The sequence below is a fragment of the Bombina bombina genome, chromosome 3 (genome assembly GCF_027579735.1).
Source record: "Bombina bombina isolate aBomBom1 chromosome 3, aBomBom1.pri, whole genome shotgun sequence".
In the NCBI taxonomy this organism is placed as follows: Eukaryota; Metazoa; Chordata; class Amphibia; order Anura; family Bombinatoridae; genus Bombina; species Bombina bombina.
This window is the reverse complement of record NC_069501.1, coordinates 306,381,949-306,398,949: the sequence shown is the minus strand read 5'-3', so window position 1 is coordinate 306,398,949 and position 17,001 is coordinate 306,381,949. Positions and strand designations below refer to the sequence as shown.

General features: G+C 37.1%; 1 protein-coding gene and 1 non-coding gene across 3 annotated transcripts in view; both read left to right on the top strand.

The window, feature by feature from the left end:
* Positions 1-17,001, top strand: part of SH3KBP1 (SH3 domain containing kinase binding protein 1) — a 950,191-nt gene that overhangs the window by 121,696 nt on the left and 811,494 nt on the right. The window lies entirely within an intron of this gene.
* LOC128654857 (5S ribosomal RNA) lies at positions 4,788-4,906 on the top strand. Its single transcript, XR_008401533.1, has one exon. It is a non-coding gene; the product is annotated as a 5S ribosomal RNA (ribosomal RNA).

Below are 17,001 nucleotides of genomic sequence, written 5' to 3'. Positions count from 1 at the left end.
CCTAAATCAGGACTATAAAATTCTAATGTCTCTAATAGCGGATAGAATGAAAAAATCTATTATGGATATTATACACCCTGACCAGGCAGGTTTTATTCCAGGGAGAAACTCAGTTCGGAATATGCGTAGAGTCCTAACTACCATCGACTACCTCCATCAGGTCGACCAGGAAGCCGGAAATAAACCCCATTCTGAAGATATAGCATTACTTACCGTGGATGCGGAAAAAGCTTTTGACTCAATTATATGGGATCATCTTATAAACTCATTAAAAAAGTTTGGTTTTTCCGGCGCCCTGGTTGACCTGATTGGGTTAGTATATAATAAACCTAGATCCCAACTTCTTATTAACGGGGAGTTATCTCAGACTATTATTTTGGGCAAAGGAACACGACAGGGGTGTCCCTTATCACCACTGCTTTTCGATATTGCGCTGGAACCATTAGCTATATATCTAAGACGGACCATTCCTCCGGTTTTGATAGGGAAACAGCAGGTCTCTATATCATTATATGCAGATGACTTACTAATATTTCTACAAAGCACGAGACACAACATACCACGTTTTATGCAGATATTAGATATATTTAGCTCATTTTCTGGATACAGAATTAATATCAGCAAATCAGAAATTTTATGGATTATAAAAAATAGAAATAGTCATGCGGATATGTTTAAAGAAGTACAAAGTATTAATTATTTAGGGATAAAGATCAGTAAGAATCCGGCACATTGGTACCAGCTCAACTTTAAAGAAATTTTTCAGAAGTTAAGCCACGATTTAGCAAAGTGGAATCTATATTATCTATCCATATCGGCTCGTATAAATGTTATAAAAACCATTATATTTCCAAAATTTTTATTTCTGCTACAGAATTTACCGTTATTATTGCACAAGAAAGATATTATTAGCTTTAATAAGGCATGTGCTTTTTTATCTGGGGGAAAAAGACTTCACGCATTGCATTTAGTAAGCTTACTCAGGAGAAGCATTTTGGGGGTTTCTCGTGCCCCAACATAAAACATTACAATATAGTATCTTTGGTTAAATTTGGGGTGGACTGGCTCAGCAGAGTAGAATATGTTACATATTATGACCATGAAACAGAATTAATCAAACCATTCAACCTGCAGGCTGTCCTCCACTATTCATATAAACAACTACCAAGCAATATAAGTAGATTAATCACAATCGCAAACATAGTGCTTGCGTGGCAGAAATTTTGTAAATTACTTGGGGTAGAATACCAGATCTCCAGACTGCTTCCGATCTGTGGTAGCCCAGCTTTTTCGCCAGGCTACAGTAATAAAATATTTCATGAATGGAAGAACAAAGGTCTGATCTATGTATCTCAACTGAAACAAACTGGGATAATCAGATCCTTTGCAAATTTGGTGACCGAATATAATCTGCCATCCCAACATTTTTATGCATATCTACAGGCTCGCCATCTCATAAATGACTATGAAAAAAGGCTTGGTGAGAACTGGGCGCAAACAAATATTGAGGCAGGTATTACTTTATACAAAGCAGGTATTAGATCAATATCAATTTGGTATCAGTACATTAGGACTCAGGAAGGCGAACTGCATATTAATCAGATTAAACAGAGATATGCAGTTCACTTTCCACAAATCCAAGATAATGATATAATAGATAGCTTAAAAAGAACAATGGAGGCAACAGATAGAATTAATTTAAGAGAGTCTCAATATAAGATAGTCAACAACTTTTATCTAACCCCAGCCAGAATTGCCAAATGGTCTCAACTTCAGGTGGCCTGTTCTAAATGTCATAAGGTTAAAGCAGACCTGTTGCATTATCTTTGGGGATGCCCAAAGATTGTACAATATTGGAATAAAAGCCAATATTGGATAAATAAAAAAGTTGGAGCTACGATAGAACTGGGAGCAAAACATATATTTTTTCTATACCCATCCCAAAATAAGGGAGACAGATTATTTATAAATACTGCAATTTTGATCGCTAGAAATCAAATATGTAAAATATGGAAGCAAAAGACTCCCCCTTCTATAGCAGAGTTTGTAAATCATATGAGAAGCCAGATCGTGTTGGAGACAATGGGAATGGATAAAGAGGTAGATAAACAGATTATTACATTTTTTAAGAAATGGAAAACTTATATCTATGGAGAACCTATAACAGTTCAATATCACATCCTATCCCCTTTCAAGACTCGATATCCTTTTTAGAATTAACTTTAGATGGTTCAGTACCCCCAAATTGGTTACGTAGGCAATAAGGTAGGACTGTTATTAGGAGGGTCAGCACGCGGAAATATTATAAATGTGTGTGTATATATATATATATATATGTGTGTATATTTTTATTTATTTTTTTCTCTTTCTTCCCTTCTCTCTCCCTCTCCCCCCCCCCCTCCCCGGGCAGTATTATTGATTTTTATTTTTTTTATTTTTTTTATTTATTTTTTTTCTTTGAGTTTTCGTGAGTCAATTCAGAATGCACTCAAATATATGGTGAGATAGACTATAGGTAGTATCTATACAGATTGGATCTAGAAAAAGACTGTGGGAGAAGTGGGAGAACTCAAGATATTGGTTCAGGAACAGACTAAATTATTTTAGACGGAGGAGAATGGAAAGAACCGTTCCTAAAACGATTGTAAGAAAGTAGAAAAAAGACATTGGTGGGCTAAGATATTTTAGTAAAATTTTAGTAAAATCTGATTCGTAATAATTGGAAAGTTTAGTAAAGCTTAAGTAATACAGAAAGATGTTATTTCATTTTTATTTTTTGACTGTTTAAGAAACAGATGTATTATATGCATTTTTTCTGGGATGAATTGTATTGTATTGTTTTTCTTTTTGTAGCTTCACCCCCAATAAAAAAAGAATTAAAAAAAGAAAAGAAATTTGGATTTATTTCGCTTCAATCAATATTTTATTATTTTGAAAGCCAGGGTAGGTCTGATCTTTCCTGTGTTCTGGGTATAGCTGAAGTCCACGTTAATCTCTTCCGTAGAGTAGTGGTAGCTTTAAAGCAGTTAGGAACTTGTGAGGTGGGCCTTGCTGCATTTTCCTAACATTGTTGCTGCCCTTAAATAGAAAGCCAGAGAAGGTTTACTCTGTTCTCTTTTTTTCTTTCTACAGGTCTCTGTGAGGAGTGGCATCCTCTCATAGCGAGTAGGCTGTCCTCCTGCCGGACGGCTAGATACAGGTAAATGCCTTTTGTCTTCTAAGTAAGGGAGACTGTGCACTTTAAGGACTCTGCAGACTTTCTTGGGACACAATATATCCTAGCTAGGATATTAATAATGGGAGTGTGCAGGCACTTATTGTGAGATGTGAGAGAAACTGTTTCCCTTTTAATGGTTGGAGGGGTTAACAGTTGCATGAGAATATATTTTATTTGTACAACATCGCATGTATGAGACTTTATGGGCTTATGTGTGATTGTTTTATGTATAGCGATCTTGTGGTCTGAGTTTCTGTGGCGCGGCGCTCCTCCGACTAAGAACGGAGCGGTGGGCTGGTATACAGTCTCAAACTGTTTGGAGCCTGTATGTTTATAGGAGCCCCCTATGTCACTATATGCTTCCTGCATATGTAAAAACTTCTTCTTTGTTTTTTCCTTCGTTTTAGGAATTATTTTTTTATAAATGCCTCATTATTGACCTTTCTATAATTGGAGGGGATTGGGCTGATATTGATATGTATCAAGGGTCTAAGATTGTCCTCCATGTACATATGTCCCAATAAACAATTTTCTATAGCTAGAGAATTGGGGTTTTTCATGGTTATGCTACAGGAGTATAAATGGAACAGAGGCCTGTTCCTATATATATTTATGTTTGTCCTGTTTCACGGCAAGTCTCTATACTCTTAAAGTGACAGTGTTCATTTAAAAAAATATATATATATATATATATATATATATATATATATATATATTGTACATTTATTTTGCTAGCCTCAGGTCTCTTAGGATGATGCTGTTTAGGCAATGCCACAGCTTTTTCCTTAAAGGTTCCAAGCCTCATTAGTGTCACATGCAGTGCCCTGGGGTTTGTCTCAATCTCCTGGAGGAGTGTATTTGCCTACAGGTTTTGCAGCTCAGGTATCCTCTGCCGTATCTGCAGCTGTATCTGTTTTTCCTTACCTACAGGGAAAATGCAAGAGGACAAAAAGTAAAGTTTTTCAGATAGTAAGGTTTCTACTCCCCATTCTGCTACACAGGCCGCTCTCCCTCCTAAGTCTGGTGAGGAGGATTTGCTGGTAGCTTCTGAGGGTAAAATCTCATATTTGGACAGTATTATTCCTTCATCTGATGCTGAAGTGGTCTGCTTCAGATGTATGTTTGCACACCTTGTGTACTGTCAAAGGAGGTTTTAGCTACCTGGACGACATCGATAACCCTGTCGTTGTCAACCCTTGGAAGTTTGTTAACTTTATCATTTCTATGATGTTCCTTCCTATGAATAAGTGTTTCTAGATATTTTCTCAGGAATAGGAGACGCTAGGGTTACTTTTCTCCCTGTTTCCCATCCTTTAAAGGATTTTCCTGTCTCTGACTCCATTAAAATGCCTTAGTTAGAAGGGAGCTTTTCTACTATGGCTTGGAGTACGTCTATCCCTATAGAGGATAGCTGTTCCTTTACGGATCCATGAATAAGAAGCTGGAGGTTTATTTGATCATCTAGAGTGATGACTTGCCTATTTAGATTTGCTGTACTAGCCTACGGGGCATAGTGGCTAAAAAAAAGTCTTCCTTTCACTGTTTCTGCAGGGTCAGTCCAGTCTTTTGGGTCTACGGCCACACCACCCTGAATGCACCTGATCTTGTCTGATCTCAGAAGCTAAGCAGGGTTGGGCCTGGTTAGTACTTGGATGGGAGACCGCCTGAGAATACCAGGTGCTGTAGTAGCAATCTAATGACCAGATTACGAGTTTTGCGTTAGAAGCTATGCGGTGCTAACGAGCACTGGTATTACAGGTTTTTACAAACCCGACGTTAAAAGGCAAGAAGTGAGCGTAGAGCAAAATTGTGCTCCTTACCGTACTTCAATACCAGCGCTGCTTAAGTCAGCCGGCTGAGAAAAAGTCTAACACCTGCCAAAAAGCAGCGTTAATCTCAGTAACGCAGCCCCATTGATTCCTATGGGGAAATAAAAGTTATGTTTACACCTAACACCCTAACATGAACCCCGAGTCTAAACACCCCTAATCTTACACTTATTAACCCCTAATCTGTCGCCCCTGACATTGTCGCCACCTACATTATACTTATTAACCCCTAATCTGCCACTCCGGACACTGCCGCCACCTACATTATACTTATGAACCCCTAATCTGCTGCCCCCAACATCGCCGACACCTACCTTATATTTATTAACCCCTAATCTCCCTCCCCCAATGTAGCCGCAACCTAACTACACTTATTAACCCCTAATCTGCCGCCCCAACGTTGCCGCCACTATAATAAACATATTAACCCCTAAACCGCCACACTCCCGCCTCGCAAACATTAGTTAAATATTATTAACCCCTAATCTGCCGTCCCTAACATCGCCGCCACCTACCTATATTTATTAACCCCTAATCTGCCACCCCATTGTCGCCGCCACTATACTAAATGTATTAACCCCTAAACCTAAGTCTAACCCTAACACCCCCTAATTTAAATATAATTACAATAAATTTAAATAAAAATTAATATTATTACCTAAATAATTCTTGTTTAAAACTAAATACTTACCTATAAAATAAACCCTAAGCTAGCTACAATATAACTAATAGTTACATTGTAGCTATCTTATGGTTTATTTTTATTTTACAGGCAAGTTTGTATTTATTTTAACTAGGTAGAATAGATACTAAATAGTTATTAACTATTTAATCACTACCTAGCTAAAATAAATACAAAAGTACCTGTAAAATAAAACCTAACCTAAGTTACACTAACACCTAACACTACACTACAATTAAATAACTTACCTAAATTAAATACAATTAAATAAATTACATACAATTAGCTAAAGTACAAAAAAACACACTAAATTACAGAAAATAATAAACAAATTACAAGATATTTAAACTAATTACACCTAATCTAATAGCCCTATCAAAATAAAAAAAAGCCCCCCCCCAAAATAAAAACAAACCCTAGCCTAAACTATCAATAGCCCCAAAGGAAATCAGCTCTTTTACCTGTAAAAAAATATATAAACAACCCCCCCAACAGTAAAACCCACCACCCACACAACCAACCCCCTAAATAAAATACTAACTAAAAAAACCTAAGCTCCCCATTGCCCTGAAAAGGGCATTTGGATGGGCATTGCCCTTAAAAGGGCAGTTAGCTCAAACCCTAACCTAAAAATAAAACCCACCCAATACACCCTTAAAAAAACCTAACACTAACCCCCTGAAGATCGACTTACAGTTCTGAAGACCGGACATCCATCCTCAAGGAAGCGTCAGAAGTCTTCATCCAGCCAGGCTGAAGTCTTCATCCAAGCCGGGCGAAGTGGTCCTCCAGACGGGCAGAAGTCTTCATCCAGACAGCATCTTCTATCTTTATCCATCCGACGTGGAGCGGGTCCATCTTCTAGACATCTGACGCGGGGCATCCTCTTCATCCGGAGTCTTCTTACTGAATGAAGGTACCTTTAAGTGACGTCATCCAAGATGGCGTCCCTTAGATTCCAATTGGCTGATAGAATTCAGCCAATTGGAATTAAGGTAGAAAAAATTATATTGGCTGATCCAATCAGCCAATAGGATTGAGCCTGCAATAGAGCTAATGCCCATCCAAATGCCCTATTCAGGGCAATGGGGAGCTTAGGTTTTTTTAGTTCGTATTTTATTTGTGGGGGTTGGTTGTGTGGGTGGTGGGTTTTACGGTTGGGGGGTTGTTTGTATTTTGTTTTTTACAGGTAAAAGAGCTGATTACTTTGTGGCAATGCCCAGCAAAAGGCCATTTTAAGAGCTATTGATAGTTTAGTTTAGGCTAGGGGTTTTTGTAATTTTGGGTGGGCTTTTTTATTTTGATAGGGCTATTAGATTAGGTGTAATTAGTTTAAAGATCTGTAATTTGTTTTTTATTTTCTGTAATTTAGTGTTTTTTTTTTTTGGGGAATTAGCTAATTTAATTTATTTAATTGCATTTAATTTAGTTCATTTATTTAATTGTAGTGTTAGGTGTTAGTGTAACTTAGGTTAGGTTTTATTTTACAGGTACTTTTGTATTTATTTTAGCTAGGTAGTTATTAAATAGTTAATAACTATTTAATAACTATTCTACCTAGTTAAAATAAATACAAACTTGCCTGTAAAATAAAAATAAACCCTAAACTAGCTACAATGTAACTATTAGTTATATTGTAGCTAGGGTTTATTTTATAGGTATTTAATTTTTAAATAGGAATAATTTAGTTAATTATAGTAATTTTATTTCCATTTATTTATATTATATTTGTTAGGGGGTGTTAGGGTTAGACTTAGATTTAGGGGTTAATACATTTAATATAGTGGCGGCGACGTTGGGGGTGGCAGATTAGGGGTTAATAAATATAGGTAGGTGGCGGCGATGTTAGGGACGGCAGATTAGGGGTTAATATTTAACTAATGTTTGTGAGGAGGGAGTGCGGCGGTTTAGGGGTTAATATGTTTATTATAGTGGCGGTGATGTCCGGAGCGGTAGATTAGAAGTTAAAAAATATAATGTAGGTGGCGGCAATGTTAGGGATAGCAGATTAGGGGTTAATATTATTTAACTAGTGTTTGCGAAGTGGGAGTGCAGCGGTTTAGGGGTTAATATGTTTATTATAGTGGCGATGATGTCCGGAGCGGCAGATTAGGGGTTAAAAAATTTATTTTAGTATTTGCGATGCGGGAGGGCCTCGGTTTAGGGGTTAATCGGTAGTTTATGGGTGTTAGTGTACTTTTTAGCACTTTAGTTAAGAGTTTTATGCTACGGTGTTGTACCATAAAACTCTTAACTACTGACTTTAAAATGCGTTGGGGATCTTGGAGGTAGAGGGTGTACCGCTCACCTTTTGGCCTCCCAGGACAGACTTGTAATACCGGCGCTATGGAAGTCCCATAGAAAAAAGACTTTACGAAGTTTCCGTAAGTCATTTTGCGGTAAGGCCAAAGAAGTGTGCGTTGCCCCTAAACCTGCAAGACTCGTAATAGCAGCGGGCGTAAAAAAGCAGCATTAGGACCTGTTAGCTCTGCTTTTTTACCTTAACGCACAACTCGTAATCTAGCCGTAAGTTTTTTCCTCCCAGGGGCAGATTTTACCTTTCTAGGGTATCTGCAGTCCAGGTATAATGAGAGGCATTCTTGAACTAAGTTCAGGACATCCCTTTCTGGGAGTGATAGTTCCAGTCCCGTTCAGGGAACGGGATCTAGATTTTTGTTTCAAGTTTCTCAGAGTACAGTCCTTTAAAGTAATATTCATTCTCCTTTGATTCTAGAGGGTTTGTTCATGACAAACATAGACCTGAAGGATATATATCCTCTTGTTCCCATTATCTGGTATCTTCTCAAGTTTCCACGATTAGTCTTCCTTGAAAGACTCTTTAGGTCTTGGAGGATTGCAGGGGTGCCCTCCTGGACATTATATGGTTCAGGCCTCATCCTTTCTTCGAGCAAACTCTTTTTCAAGAGATCTTGTCTTTTCTACGTTCCCATGGAATGGAAATTTAGGGAAGAGTTCCCTTGTTCCAACTACAAGGGTGAGGGATCTTATTAGATTTTCTATCTATGAGAATATTTCTAACGGAGGTCAGACAATCAAAGATTTCTTCCTCTTACCTCTCTCTACAGTCTGATGTTCAGCCAACAGCAAGCTATAGTGGTCCGGTAGATTGCTTAGCCATCTTGTAACCGAAGTTGGTAGTTTGAATGTAGCTGATTTTCTCTTCACTTTCAGTGCCTAATGTATGGAGGTAATGGGTCTGAGGGTCCCAGGGACGTTACCCCTTTTCTCAAGTCTATTTGAGTGCTCTGCAGTTATTCATGCTCAGTCAATGGAACGGTCACCATTTGTATCTCTTTCAGAGGGTTCAGCTTTAAAGAGATTCTTTTTAGTGGTGGTTTTTCAGGAGTATCTGTCTCAGGGTGCATGTTTCTGGAGACATGCCTAGGTAATTGTGACCACGGACGCCAGTCTGCTGGGCTGGGGAGCAGTCTGGAACTCATTAAAGGCACAAGAACTTTGGACTTGAGGAGTCTGCTCTCCCCATCAACATCTCGGAGTGGAGAGCGATTTTCAATGCTCTGATGGCTTGGCCTCAGTTGTCCTTAGCCAGTTTATCAGGCTCCAGTCGGATACTATCACCTCAGTGACTCAGGGAGGAACAGAGTTCCTTAGCCATGAAGGAGGTAGCTTGGCTTTATTCAGTGGGCGGTAGCTCACAATGGCTGTCTATCTGCCACCCACATTCTAGGAAGAGCACTTCCTGAGCAGACAGAATTTTCATCCCGGGGGTTCTTTCACATGGGGGGGCTGGAGTTGGTTATGATGGCGTCTCGGCAGAACACCAAGCTTCCAAGGTACAGTTCAAGGTCTAATGATTTGCAGGCCGCTCTTACAGTTGATCGGGCGGTTCCTTGGGTTTTTAGTCTAGCATATCTGTTTGCTCTCTTTCAACTAATCATTGCTTGTATCTTAGTGACTTCACAGGACCTGGTATACAGTCCTAGCGAAGTTATCATCTCTTATACCTTGGAGGTTACCTCTGATGAAGGACTCTCTATCACAGGGGTCATTCCTTCAACCAGATCTCATTTCTCTGAAGCTGATTGTTTGGAGATTGAACGATTGTTCCTATCTAAACGTGTTTTTTCTGAGTCGGTCATTGTGACTCTGAATTCAGGTTCAGAAGCCTGTTCTAGAAAGACTTTCCATAGGGTATAGCGTATATTCCTTTATTGGTGTGAATCCAAGGGCTGCTCTTGGAGTCAGGTCAGGATTCCTAGGATTTTGTCCTTTATCCAGGAAGGTCTGGAGAAGTATTTGTTTCACAAACATTTGACGGATGTGCCAGATGTTCTATCTTTTTGTCAGGCCCTAGTCAGAATCAGGCCTGTGTTTATGCCTGCTGCTCCTCATTGGAGTCCTTACCTTGTTCTTAAGGTTTTGCAGAAGGCTCTGTTGAGCCTTTGCATTTCATAGATATTAAGTTGATATCTTGGAATGCTTTGTTTCTTTTTGTTATCTTTTCTGCTCAGAGAGTTTTGCAGTGTGCCTTGTCTTATTTTTCATGCTGATAAGGTGGTTCGTCGTTCGAAGTTGGGTTTTCTTCCTTACGTAATTTAAGATAGGAACTTGCTGTTCCTTCTCTATGTCCTTATAATTCTTCATAAGGAACGTTTGTTGCACAATCTGGATGTTGTGCATGCCCTAAAATTATTTATACAGGCGACTAAGGATTTTCACCAGTCCTCTGCCCTGTTTGTGTGTTTCTCCGGAAACGTAGGGTCAGAAAGCTTTTGATACTATATCTTCTTTTTGGTTAAGACGTTTAATTAAATTGCTCATGAGACTGCTGGTCAGCAGCCTCCTGAGTGAATTACAGCTCATTCCACGGGGGCTTTTTCCTCTTTTTGGGCCTTCAACAAAGCAGCTTCGGTGGAACAGATTGCAAGACTGCAACTTAGTCTTCCCTGCATAATTTTTCCAAATTTATTAAATTTGATTTCTTTTGCCTTGGCTGAGTTTTCTTTTGGGAATAAGGTTCTTCAAGTGCCTTTGGTTTAGGTCTACCTGTCTTGTCTCTCCCTTGTCATCTGTGTCCTCTAGCTTGGGTATTGGTTCCCAACAGTAATTGATGACGTTGTGGACTCACCATATCTTAGGAAGGAAAACAAAATTTATGCTTTCCCGATAAATTTATTTATTTCCAGATATGGTGAGTCCACGACCCCACCTGTTGTTTTCAGACGGCACCTTTACACCTTTGTATTATTCCTTTTTCCATTTCCCTTTGGTCGAATGACTGGGGTTACTGGGAAGGGAAGTGATACTTAACATCTTTGCTGTGGTGCTCTTTGCCTCCTCCTGCTGGCCAGGAGTGATATTCGCAACAGTAATTAAAGACGTTGTGGACTCACCATATCCGGAAATAAATATATTTATCAGGTAATCTGACTGTGAAAAACTGTCAAAATGCCCTGAGGTAAGAGGCAGTTTTCAAGGACTTAGAAATCAGTTTGAGCCTACCTAGGTTTAGCTTTCAACAAAGAATACCAAGAGAACAAAGCAAATTTAATGATAACAGTAAAGTGGAAAGTTGTTTAAAATTGTATGCCCTTTCTGAATCATGAACATTTTCCCTTTAAGTAATACTTTTTTAATGTATTGGTATTATTGACTTCCACTTCCCTTTACATTTTTAGTCTTTTTTTAGGCATAATGTCTGTGAAGTATCCAATATTTGGAGATGTCTCTGCAGCTCCGGGGCAGAGTTGAGGTGGTTCATGTGTGTGGTTGGCAGCACCAGGGTTATCACTGGGTCTTTTAGGGCTGGTTTAAGTGATCATTGAAACCAGGACATATATAAGTAAAGTAGAGCTGTGGGAAGTCCAGCAGGACACAACTCGCATATCTGGACCTTCCTGGTCCAGATATGAAATAGATTAAATAGATGGTATAGTACTGTGGAATCTGTTGCTACATTACTCATAAAAAATGATAATAATGATAATAATACCATTCAGTACACTCTGCTGTTCCCAACAAAGAAGCCATACGGGTTAGGGATGGGCGAATGTGCTCAAAGTGTAATTTGTTTGGTAGAACAAATAGTGCTGTGGACATTCGTTTAGGACAATCAAATGTTGATAAGAATGAAAATCCATTAAAATTTGGTAATCAAATATTATTTCTGGTTTTCAAATGTTACTTTCATTTTCGATTGTTATAATATATAATATAATTAAATCGAATATCCAGTTTCAAAATTTTTTATGTAACATTCGATTTAATTAATAGAATTCAGAAGTTCAATAGATCATGTGGTAGGGAATTTAGTAAATTGCTACATAATAGAAACAAATATATATATATATATATGGATTCAAATTTTTCTATTTCAAATATTACATAATTTGAATATTACATTTAAAGAGAGCATTAGAAATATTATTACAAATATATTGATTTAATTTTTTCTAATTAGAATATTGCATAATTCGATTCAAATTATGCAATATTCAAATTATAAAAATTTTAATAGAATATTACATTTAAAGGTAGCATTAGAAATAGTATTAAACTAAATTCAAAATGAACAAATGTGTTAGAATAAGTTTCATTTTTCGAATGTTACAAAACATTCACCCATTCCTACTGGAGGCCAACAATTCCTATAATAAAACACAAAAAATTGCAGTGAACCACTAAGTTTTGTACTTAACACAAATTCAGTATTTATTTTTACACTCAAAAACTCTGTAATCACTTTTCGACCTCAAATCAGTGTTGAATATGTTTAGACCATAAACTATCAGACACAATGATGTAAGACAACAAGGTTCACTGTTGTCCATATATTGAGTCCGGCACCTCTGCATGAGGTAAACCAAAGCTTAGCACCTTAAAGGGATATTAAACCCAATTTTTCTTTCTTTCTTTCTTGATTCAGATAGAACATGCAATTTTAAACAACTTTCATTTTCTCCTATTATTAATTTTTCTCTAAATGTAGCCACCAATCAACAAGCGCTACCCAGTGTGCATTCCTGCTTTTTCAAATAAAGATAGCAAGAGAACAAAGAAAAAAAAAATACAAATGGAGTAAATTAGAAAGGTAATGCTTAAAATTGCATGCTCTGTCTGAATCATGAAATAAAGAAAAAATAGGGTTTCATATCCCTTTAAAGGATTCCCCTTGTGCAAGTAATAATCAGCCCGCCCCTTTAGAAACAATGTTTTAACCTCTGGAGCTGAATCAAAACAATGTTAAATCAATGTTCTTGTTAATGTAATGGATGTTGTACAGGACACAATGCTGTAGCTAAATTAAACTCTGAGATTGGCTCATGCTCAAAGGAGAGCGAAGGAAGAAGTTGATGGAAGCAAAGTACTTGCATGGTGAATATAAATATACACTGATCCTGTATGCCCTAAGGTCAGCTCGGTGTGCACAGAAACAGAAAGCTTTTAATACATTGCTGTGAGTATATCAGAGCCACCCTTAGTATCTGTGGGGCCCTAGGCATGACACATCTGTTGGGCCCCTCAGCCCAGACTCCTTATTCCCCTCCCCCTGTATAGCCCACCCCACCCCTGTACAAACAGTCAGTGTGTCCTATAAAGAATAACACTATATATTAAACCTCAGAAAATCCAATGGTGACAGTTACATTTATTTATGCAAGCAGCATAAATCAAAAGACGAGAAACAGAAGCAACGTTTTGGGATTTCTCCCTTAATCATCCTTAATATATTTAAAGGGATATTCCAGCCAAAATTGGAATCCACATGGATGCACTTCAGTTTTCAATAGAAGCATTTTTGTAATATACATGTATTAGAAAAAATGCTTCTAATAAAAGCTGTAGCTGTTTCAAATGTGTATTTAAGTATGCACCGTGCACCAGCATTTTTAACACAGCACTTGCTCAGAGAGCCTAAGGTGCGTATACCATTTGGTAATGACTCAATTTATTATTTGCTGACATGATCCAAGCCCCACTTGTGCTCTGAGCAGCTGCATGATTTAAAATGCTGGTGTACTGAAAATATACATATTATGCTTCACATGTACGTGCAGAGAAAAATGTTAACACTAAAACAGTGATAAGTTTACTAGAAGCATTTTAATATATATGGCAAATATGTTTCTTTTCAAAGATGTAATTTATCTATGTGCATTTAAATTTTGGCCTGGAATGTCCCTTTAACCTCCTCATACCATAAACACTTCATAAACTAAACACAGGATGTACAATACACCTCATACCCTCCCCCATGACTGTGTGGTGCCCCCTAAAGTATGGGAACCCGAACGGGTGCCCCCTCGCCCTGCACAAGGGACAGGCCTGAAGTAAATGCCTATGTATTGTATTATTGTATTGTCTGAATATATATTTCAGCCCTGAGTTGGTCATATTGTATTTACTTCACTGGAGGTGCATACAGGGCATGTGCACGTGACCTATCACCTTGGTACTGATTATCTAAAGCTCTCTTTACTCTGGCAAGTTTATCTTAGAGGTATTGTCAGTACTGAGAGGTCCTACAAACATTTTTTTTTTATGTGTAAATTGAACTTTATTGAAAAAAAAATACTAACGACAAGAACTTAAAAATGAAACATACATCAGTATAGTCAATGAGTTAAGTATATGACATTTCTTTGGAACCCACCTATCAAGCAATATCCAATATGTAGACAAGAATTTCTCTTCACCAAGATTTGTTAGTCCGTAAAGTCCAAACAAGATACAGGAGGAAAAAGAATGTGAAAAAGACGGCGTTTCTAGACTTGCAGCTCAAACATCTTTTAGATTTGACATTTTATTATAAACAACACATTTAACAAGATGACAGAAAAAACAATTGTCATTTAACAGTTAAGAAAAACAAAGTTTTAATTTCCTTTTTAAGTGTGTGACCGATCTGGAGAGGGAGCACAAAGGGAAGAAAAAAAAGAAACAGTTTAGAATTTCTCTAACATAGAGGATGGCAGCTAAAAGGATGAAGCGTCCTACAAACTATGGGCGCGATTATGAGTAGTTTTTGCAATTGAATTTACATGGTAAAATCACTGTAGGTATTTTGTTGTATAAAGTGCATTATATCTTCCTTAAATGCAGCATAAAAGTCACATTTAAAATGTGCAATTTCATATTTGCATTGAAGCATTTTTGTGACATACATGAATTTGAGAAAAATGCTACTAGTACGTTATCACAGCTTTTGTGAGAAATTTTAAAAGGTCGTTCTAATGGAAAAATGACTCTAATTCATTTAACCCCCGGGACCCACTCATTAGGGCAAGTTTGATAGTCTTAAAATGACTCTAACTTATTAAAGGGGCAGGAAACCCAAATGTTTTCTTTCATGACTCTGATAGAGCATACAATTTTAAATAGGTTTCCACCTTACTTCTATTATCTAATTTGATTCATTATTTAGGTATCCGTTGTTGAAAAGCATAGCTAGGTAGGCCCATCACCTGGGTGCTATTTTCTGATTGGCAAATGAGCACCCAGGTGCTGAGCCTACCTAGCTATGCTTTTCAACAAAGGATACCTAAATAATGAATATATATAGGTATAGATATATATTGTACCCTATATATATATATATATATATATATATATATATATATATACATATATATATATATATATACATACATATACATGCATTTATGAATAAATAGAAAATCTTCTTGTGTGTGAAAAACATTGGAGTGTGAAATATTCATCTTTTCATGTCGGGTTAGTGCACTTGAGAATATACAATCGGGTTTCCTCACGAGTAGGGTGTTCTTATACTTATTTCCTCATTTGACTTCTATGGGGAAATACGTGAAAGTGCATGTGATATTCTAAGTTTGGCTTGTCAGGTTAGCGCGCAAGCGAAAACAATTTAGTCTGAACTCATAATACGAGCGCAACCTGACGCACATAAAAAGCTTATTTCTAGCACAGTTAACACTCGAGCGGGAGCGTTAATTAAAATTGTTAATTGTTATTGTTATGGTTTAAAACCAAAAAATTGTTATTGTTTAAAACCAAAAGATAGATAATCCCTTTATTACCCATTCCCCAGTTTTGCATAAATAATCTTATATTAATATGATTTTTACCACTATGATCCATCTAAGCCAAAGCAAACTGCCCCTAATCTCTGTGTTTCTTTTTTTAGCTTTGTACAACCTTGCATTTTAGCCAATTAATGCTGGTTCTTGAGAAACCATTATCATTCCATGGGAGTGAGCACAATTTATCTATATGTCATGCATGAACTAGCACTGTCTGACTGTAGTACAAGATTGTAAAAAAAAAAAAGCACTGAGATAAGGGGTGGCCTACAGGGGCTACACAGGCAATCTTAGGGGTTATAAAGTATATTAAAATAACATTTGTTATGCAAAGCTGGGGAATGGATAGTAAAGGCACTACCTATCTTTTTAAACAATAAAAAAATCAAGTAGACTGTCGCTTTAATCTGGGCTGCAGTAGTTACAATGTTTGATGAGATAGCATTAACACACTTCCTTTGTACAATGTTTGATGAGATAGGATTAGCAAATTTAGTGACTGCAGCTGCCTAATATAGTTTATTCCATCAACGCTGACATTTGTCGCAATAAGTGAAGATACGCCTCACAGATGTCACAATCTCTGTAAATTACTGCATGTTTTAGCTTCAAATGTTTGCTGTTTATATTATACCCATTATTCATATTACTTTTTATTATGTGTTTCCTATTAGGTTATGCTTAGGGATTTAGGATTTAATATTTTTCTGTTCCACCATTCCAATAAGGCATTTGACACAGCACAATATTTAGATTGTCAACATATAAAGAAAGGACCATTAAATACAATATAATTGCAAAATCAAGAAACATAACAAAAATGCAATAAAACGATCTAAATTTCCAATGAGCAATAGAATTCTGTCACATTACCAAGTTACTTCCATTTCCCATGGCCCCTGTTTCATGTGACAGATTACCGCAAATCACAAATGCAAATACATACTGTGAATTATCAGTAGGAGCTGGTGCCTTTAAAAAGTGTGCATATAATAAACTGTGCACATTTTTATTAATGGATGTAAACTGGACTTTTTTTTATTGCGTGCTCTATCTGAATCATGAAAGTTTAACTTAGACTTTAGTGTTCCATAGAGTTGAACAGCATGACTATGTATTGCTTCATTTTTGTTATTGCTCCTTTTATTCAGTTCAGAATTGTTTGTTATTAGTATTTGAATTTGGGCTGCTTTACTAGACTCTACCACTCTGCTTGGTAGCTATTGTTGTAGA